The sequence below is a fragment of the Callithrix jacchus genome, chromosome 1 (genome assembly GCF_049354715.1).
Source record: "Callithrix jacchus isolate 240 chromosome 1, calJac240_pri, whole genome shotgun sequence".
NCBI lineage: Eukaryota > Metazoa > Chordata > Mammalia > Primates > Cebidae > Callithrix > Callithrix jacchus.
Window position 1 is genome coordinate 57,556,268 of NC_133502.1, and position 8,419 is coordinate 57,564,686.

Consider the following 8,419-nt stretch of genomic DNA (forward strand, 5'->3'; position numbering starts at 1 on the left):
GAAAGCTATGACTTTATAAAACTGGCAAGATAGAAGTTAATGAGAATTTTCTAAGACAGATTCAAAATAAAAGAATTTCTAAAAGTAGATGGGAAGTTTATTTCTCAGAGAAACGGACCTGAAAATTAGAGTAACACATTTCTCATGAAGTTTAAATGAGGATTGTTGTATTAGGTCAGTTTTTTACACCTTTTAAAACTAAATATTTCAGCTCTATCTCTGTTTCTCCTACTTGTAGTAGAAAGCATTCAGTTGGCCAATCAGAAACAATTACAAATTAACAAATACCAGTAACTATACTTTTACATTGAGCTCTCTTTTAGACCTAGGGCTTCTTACTCTATGTTTCACTATGTGACCTTTTTCCCCTCTTTTTATTACTTATTTTTACTATTTACCGCTCTGCTTACAATTTGCTTAAACAAAGCTTTGAAGATTTTCTCACTGTGTTCGCCAATCCTAGAATAGTAGTATCCTTTCCATTAATCACACATTTTTATGTACCTTCAGATAAATTTAGAAATCTTAATAATTCTCTAAAATTATTTTAAGTAATTCTCCAGAGGACTCATACTTTAAAATCAACTGTTTCCATGTCAGCTGCTAGTGAGAAATTATGTTCAAGAGGCTGTGCTTTTAGTTTACATTGGTATTCAACAATTTTATGTACTATATATCTGTATGTATAATACATATATATTAAAGATAACTTTTTTTATCTTTGAACATAAGGCCTTAAATCATAATTTCTCTATAATTTCTTTTTATAATGCTCAGTAAAGAAGAAATAATAAACAAAGAAATAATTTTGATGATGAGGTGATCTCCTGTCTCAGCACCCACTAGTAGCTGGGATTATAGGTGCATACCAACACACCTGGCTATTTTTTGTATTTTTAGTAGAGATAGGGTTTCACCATGTTGGCCAGACTGGTCTCCAATGCCTGACCTCAGATGACCCAGCCACCTTAGCATTGCAAAGTTCTGGGATTACAGGTGTAAACCACAGTGCCTGGCCTAGAAAATGTTTTGACAGTACAGAAGCACATGGGAGGCTTCTTGAGTCTAGATAACATCCCCTAATCTATATAGTTATATGAATCTATCAGACTACACACTTATGAGTAATACGCTTTTCTTCACATGTCACCCTTCAATAAAAGATAACTTTGAAAAGAAACTAACAAAATAATTTAGTCTGAAATTATTAGATTTTAAAATCAATACTGGCTCAATAAATGAAACGGTAATGCAGTATCTGCTTAGCTGACTAAATCCTTGGAGGAGGAATTGCTAATCAGATTGATCTTGTTCTATGACCTTGATCTGACCACACTTTTGTAGGGTTGGTCACGTTGTGTTAAGGTGTTTTTCCTCTGCCTTTCTTTCTTCCTCACTCTTTCCTGTTTATATGTAAAGTTCCGTATGTTCTTTGTGCTATATATTCTTCAAATGTAATAATATTTAAACATACTTACATTCTTTAAAAAAATCTTAAATGTAAAGTATTATTTTCTCACCACTGAAATGGTGGCAAGATATTTGGTTTTAGTACAGATTGACAAAAAAAGTCTATTTTTCAGGTTTCTGGAGTTAACACACACACACTGAGTTTGTTAAAAGAGACCTTTCTGCCAGGATTGGAACACAAGCTTTGCTAGTAATTAAGGAGTATTTACATCTTTCAGCATGGCTTATTAAGTACACATTTCTCTCAGAAGTTCACTAGCTTAAGAAGTGGCTAGACAGAATGATTATTCAGTTACCCTTTGGTTCAGTGATGAAAATAACATTTAATAGTGTTACAAATCAAAAAAACACCAGTTAATATATCCATATTGCAATGACAAAATCTGAAACTTGTATCCTTTGATTGAAGTAAAACAGATAAATCTTATTTTAACAGTTAAAAGATAATAGCAATTCTCCTAAATCAGTATTACCATCCCAGTAGTTTCCTTTGGACAGATAATTTTCTGCTAATCTAACTATTAGCTGGGTTGTAGGGTAAGAAATAAACATATAAAAGGTGTTGTTCCTTAATTCTCTGTAGACATGGCTATGAAATCATAAATAACAAATGCTCAAAACCTTGCCTCTAGTAATATCCTGCTTTTCTGTTTTATCCCTATGTTATTTAGATAAACAGAGCTTAGGGACAGGAAATAAATGAAGGGAGAAGGCCTTTCTCAGTACTAGAGCTCACCACAAAGTAAAAGCAAATAAATAAACATCATGTTTTATCTCAGAAAGCATTTTGAGAGACTGAGGTGGGAGGATCATCTGAGCTAAGTAGTTTGAGGGTGCAGTGAGCTGTGATGGTGCTACTGAACTCCCAGCCTGGGCAACAGAGCAAGACCTTATTTCAAATTAATCAGTCAATCAATAATAGAAAAAAATTATACAACTCTACAGAACTGCTTTATGTTACTCCAGCGTTACTGTAAGTTGATGTGATGTGGATACTATTTGACCATTTTCCTGTCTCCTTCAGTGACCTGCTGTTTAAACATCACAATAGCAGCAAATAAGCATAGAGTTAAGTATAAATCCAGCCCTGGAGAGGGGAAATATGTAGTTTGACAATAGTGGGGATGTATAACTCAGGCAGGAGGAAAAATTAAGTTCTTCTGTTTGATCTGTTGAAAGTATTCATCTTCCTCATACAGGGCTGAATTTTGTTCTGTTTGAATGTCATTATGTAAGGTCCAATAAGTCTGTCATTGTTTACAGTAATTTGGTCAAGTAGGATCCAAGTTTTCCATATTTCACAGAGAGAAACGGCATTCAAGTAACAGATCACATCAGAATAAATATTATGAAAAATGCAATATGATGAGTCACAATACAATATAACTAGATTGTATATTCTTTAGAACAAGAACGTTCTGATGTTTTCCAGACTCTTTTTCTCCAGAATTCACTGGCCTGTCTTTTGATCAAAAGTTCAATATTCCCTTAAGAGAATCTGTGTATGCTGTTCCACTTGGAATTTTATCTAGCAGTGTAGTCACCTTTCACATGATGTGCAAGGTCTTAGGAGCATGGTGCTGGATACATAATGTTATCAGCTGCTTTTCATCCATTAGCCTTTGGGACCTCTTGGCCCCTTGGCATCATGGATCATGGTGCTCCCCCTGACCCTACCTGCTCCACTGCTCATCACCATAAATTCAACTTATCCCTACATTTTCCTGTGTAAGCGTATTCAAATAGAAATATCAGCTGAATAATTGATCTGTTAAATACAAATATAATTCTGGTTCACATATATATTGTCACACCCTTCATTTCTCCTTATGTCTATTGGAAATTGTTTAGGAAGGAGGCTCCTTAGAAGATCCACATTAAGGAATTTTTAAATTTGAATATTATTTAAAAGCCTACAAAACATAATAATTATTAAAATTGACAAATGAAGTTAAATGCTTCTTTGTTTCAGCCACTCTCTATCAATACTCAGATATTCTATCCTTGACACAATAGAGAGAGTCCTTGACCCAAAAGGGTACCTTATGGAGAGAAAGAAATTTAAAATTCATGTAGCCAGAGCCCTTGAGTTTCCCATATTTATCCAGAGGAAGTGTCATGGTAAAAGACACTGGCAGAAGGAGATTCCTGGGGACCGGTGATATTTCTACAAGGCCCCTTAAAATGTGAGAGAAATAATCGGGTGATGCTGTTATAGATTTTTTTCTGACTGTGTCAGTGAAATCTGACATTACAATAAACCCTTGGCAATATTCTATATGATTTAAAATAGTGTTCTAAGAACAATGCCTACAAACTTTTCTCTTTTCTATATTTCTTTATTTGATAGTAACATATCCCACTCATTTGTTCTTTGATTGTCCCATGCACAGTGCTGGGATGCAGTGGTTATATGGTAAGGGGCACTAACTATCAACTTTAAAATGTGGTTTAAAGCTCTGGTACTTATTATGACCTACACTTGAAAATTACTTACCCACACTACATGGTAGTTTCTTTGTAAAATAGGAAATGAACATTTATTCTCTTTTAAGTTGAGCTTTTATAATGATTAGGTAAAACAATTTATATTTAAGTATATTTAAAATTTTAAAATTATGTTTAAAATGTAATGAAATATTATTAATATTTTGATTAATCACTAGTGTCTTGTTGCATTAACTTGAATATAACAAAGATATAGAATTATAGCCCAAATACTACAGATCTTATAAATAGATTGACATTGATAATTTAAAACATTATAAAATAAGAAATACATTGGATGAATTCGCTTTCTAGTGTATTTATTTTTAGTACAAAGGTAGTATCAACAGTTAGCATTCTTAGTGATAAGTATTAATTCCAGATAACTTAAGGCAAATCGGGATTTTTATTAGAAATGGGAGATAAATTGGGGCACTTGCAGAATCAAACAAAGTCTGAGAGTGAAATCTTGGGAACTGCTGAAATTATGAAAGCTCCTAAGAGTTATGAAGGAGAAAGCAGGAAGAAAACCACCATCTTCAGCAGGAACGAGTAGTCTATTTACCTTGATAAGTACATCTCTATTGCTATTATCATCTTGCCTTCAGCTTCCACCTATGATAATCACTTCGTTATGATAAGGAACCCATTATCAGTTGGTTACATACCAGCCATGGGCATTCTCAAGTATGGTTGGATAAAGGATCTGGCCCACCAGGCTTCTAATGAAAAAAGTGGGAAGTAAAAGTAGAAAACTAGACAGTATTCTTTTAGCAAGACTACACTCTGTGAAGAGAATCAATTCCATTCAAGAATATTGGGCACTGTTAGAAAAGAATAGTGCTAGAGGCCAAGACTAATGAGGGTCCCCTTTAGACAGTCATTATTTTCCCTGGTATCTGTTGGGAATAAAATTTTTATATAAGGGAATATATAAACTTGAAAGTCATTAATAAAAATTCTGTAGCAGTATTCTACTTGTGAGGGCTTTCAGATTCTTGTACTTTTTGTGTTTGTTTCTTACCCCTCTAAGCTACAATAACTTATTATTAAGAATAAACACAAACATTTTCTCATCTAAAAGATGAAAGCTTAACTACTGCTTATCAGCTTAAAGCAGTTTGTGGAAAATGAGTGAGAAACTTTGGAAATTTATTTCATTTTCTAAAGAACTTTATCTCAGAACCCATATTCAATATCCTGTAAACCTAATCACATTAAATATTCTCTATTGGTTTCAAAATCATGGGTATCATTTCCTCTTGTTTTTTTGTCATGAGAATAGCTTTAACTCCTGATATTTTGGTCATTTAAAGAAGTAACTTTCTAAATATAAGTGTTGACAATTTTCCTTTTTTTTTGTTGAGTAAAGCTGGAAATAGATATAGGGTCAATGATAATTGAAAAATGTCAAGAAAAGTTTTGTTACATTACACTAACTCTGATTATCATAAAAACTGTCTAAAGCTGTAGATACTGCCTAAAATGCTGATTAAGTAAAACACTAATAGTGATAGTTTTTCAGGAGAAATGACTTTGGAACATTAGGTGTCAGAGGGATTAAAGTGAGTGTCCTAGAATTGAAAGTTTTAATGAAAATCCATATTTAAATAGATAAAAGACATGATTTAGAAGAGGTGAAAAGTCCAAGCTTTATCACTTTTGAATTTAGTAATAATAAAAATTATTTTTTACATGAGATGGTGTTGGTTTTCTCTATATGCTAAGCTTTTTCCTAATGAGAAACAAGATTCCGAAATCTTACTTGGAAGTTGTTGGTGCCATTTTGCAAACATTTTGAGAATTTGGAGAAAAACAAGTCCCCACTACTTTGGCTTCCTGTTTTCAAATCTGTTCTTAGGGCTGCTTTTCAAATCTTTTAACAACCAAAAGTATGTTTGATTCCTCAAGTCATATGTTTATCAAGTAAGGTTGCTATTTTTTTTAATGATACAAAAAATTCTAAGGTTGTTGCAGACAATTTGTATATGAAATGTTAATGAGTAAATCAGGGAAGGGCTTCATTTGAATTACTATTAATCTTTTCTACTGAAAAACTCAGATGCTTTAAATATACTTCAATATTAAATATAGTCATTTCTTCATATGTTTTATATTTTTATGAGAAAAGATCTGTTATTAGTACTTACCAGAATGCTTATTTATCACATTACTCTGGCATAAAATCTCATGGCATAAAGATGCTTTGTCTTGTATTTGAAAATATTGTTCGAGGATGGGAAATAGCTACCTTTTTTGTTTAGAAATAAAAATAAGAAATAATGGATGACATGCTGTCAGATTAAAAAACAAACAGGGAAACAAAATGTCAAATTAAAAAAAACTAGATTACAATAAAATAAAAGCAGAAATAATTACTTAAAAATGTTACTATTATTGAGAAGAAAACTGGTATATTTAATAAGAGAAGGAAAGTTGGCAGCAGCAAACATACAAACTACCTTGTGTAGACAACTTTAAAAATTATCTTTAATTTACCATGAAATTTTGAGTAGGAAAAATTATATTCTTGAAATTCAGGATATTGGGAATACTCCTTAATGAAATGGTGGTATTGTATTTTATTTTATTTTTATTAGTTGACTATTTTCTACTATCTTAATATATTGTGTTTTATCATAGTATGTGGAAATACATTTTTAAAATAAAATGCCAAAGATAACACCATAATAATTTTCCCATGTTTTTTTTTTCTTCTTAAAAGAACGTTGTTCTCTACAAACTGGCATCCTTTCACATCTTTTACCAGAACATATTTCAATTTTTCAAAAGTGTTTGATTATTTGCTAATGTATCCAAGAGCTTAGACAGAAGTTTCTTCATCATCTTAACTCCATCTGCTCTTGTTCCTGCCATGTATGGCAAGATTTTTAAGCACTAAGTTTAACTAATAGAAAATCATTAATGCTTCACCATACTATTGATATTTGGGTAACCTAACTTTAAAAGGAAACGTTTTATTTCACATATTAAACAGAAAACTTAATTTGCCTTCTAGTAATTTTTCATGACTTTAGAAAAAGATTTTGTTGGTTAGTTCTTAAAAGTATTTTGCTAAGTATTTTTTCATCATTATAGAAGTTAAAACCTTGTAAGTTAACAGGTCATTCCTGTTAACTTAACAGATTGATCAGCTCTGTAGCTAGAAGCCGGAAGAGTTCAACTATTTTTTTTCTACTAAGTCATTAATTCTCTTGCATAGCATCTAGGTTTTGTGATACTAAACAACAGGTCTCCATGAGGAAATATATTCTATTTCTCCATCATAACTGTAGGTTAGCATCATTAAAGTGGAGAAATAAAGCAGCCAGACTCCAGCTTCACTCTGGGTGAAGTACTGTAGCTCACTTTCTGGAACACTTCCTATCTATGCAATTTGTCTCTTTCTCACTACAAAGATCTGAAGATCATTATCCAAACGGAAAAAGCCACTAAGGGATGGAAAATTTGATCACTCAAAAATAAAAATGTATATTTTGCTTCACCTATTGGGAAAGTATGCCAGTTCTGAGTTTAAAAGTAAAATTAAAAAAAGAATGAAAGATTATCTTGCTTTCTAGTGTTTGGAAATCGGCTCCTAAATCTCTTAAAATAATGACCAGTAGAGCACAGCATTATTGCTAGTCTTTCAAGCAGCTTTTAGGATGAATTGTCTTCAGGCTAGGTTCTAGTAGGTATTTCACTAATGTTGTTAGAATACCAATTTATGTCTATGAAATACTTTATATTTTATTAAAAAATATTTTTTATGTTTGCTTATGGCATCTTTTAGAAGTAAATATAATTGTTTTGATATTATCAGAATTTGTTTGCTCTTAGTCATTGTTAGAACTCTTATAAGAATAAATTATATAGTCTCAGTTAATAAACCAGTAGATGACAGTGAACAATAACTAGTGGACAACTGGTGGATCAAATATAAAAGAAAACCAAACATGCATTGACTATATTCATACAATTTTTTAATTTTAAAGTTTTCTTAATCAAAACTGTCACCGCATATTATTTTAAACAGATATATTGTAAATTATATGGTTATGCATTATTTTTAAAGCTGAAAACTTTTTAACATGTAAAAGTATTTTCAATTAAAAAATACATCGTTTTAGAAACCGATTAATTGAAGATACTGAACTACTACCTTACAGGGGCCACCAGTTTGTTATAGAGATTCAGAATTATATTTATACCTTGATTACTTAGTCTTTGCTTATGGTCTATTGTAAATAAAAAAGAAATGTCCCACAACAGTTTGACCTTATGGATTTCCAGAGTTAACCAAACAGAGTTACTGAGCCGTTCTTCAGGCTGCCAAGTCTACCTAAGACTTCTAACACCAAACGTAAATTTAGTATTTTTCCAAGACAACCCTCAGCTATGAAAATTCACTAGCAAGACTCATAGAACTAACTGAAATCATAGACTCACAGTTTGTTTAATA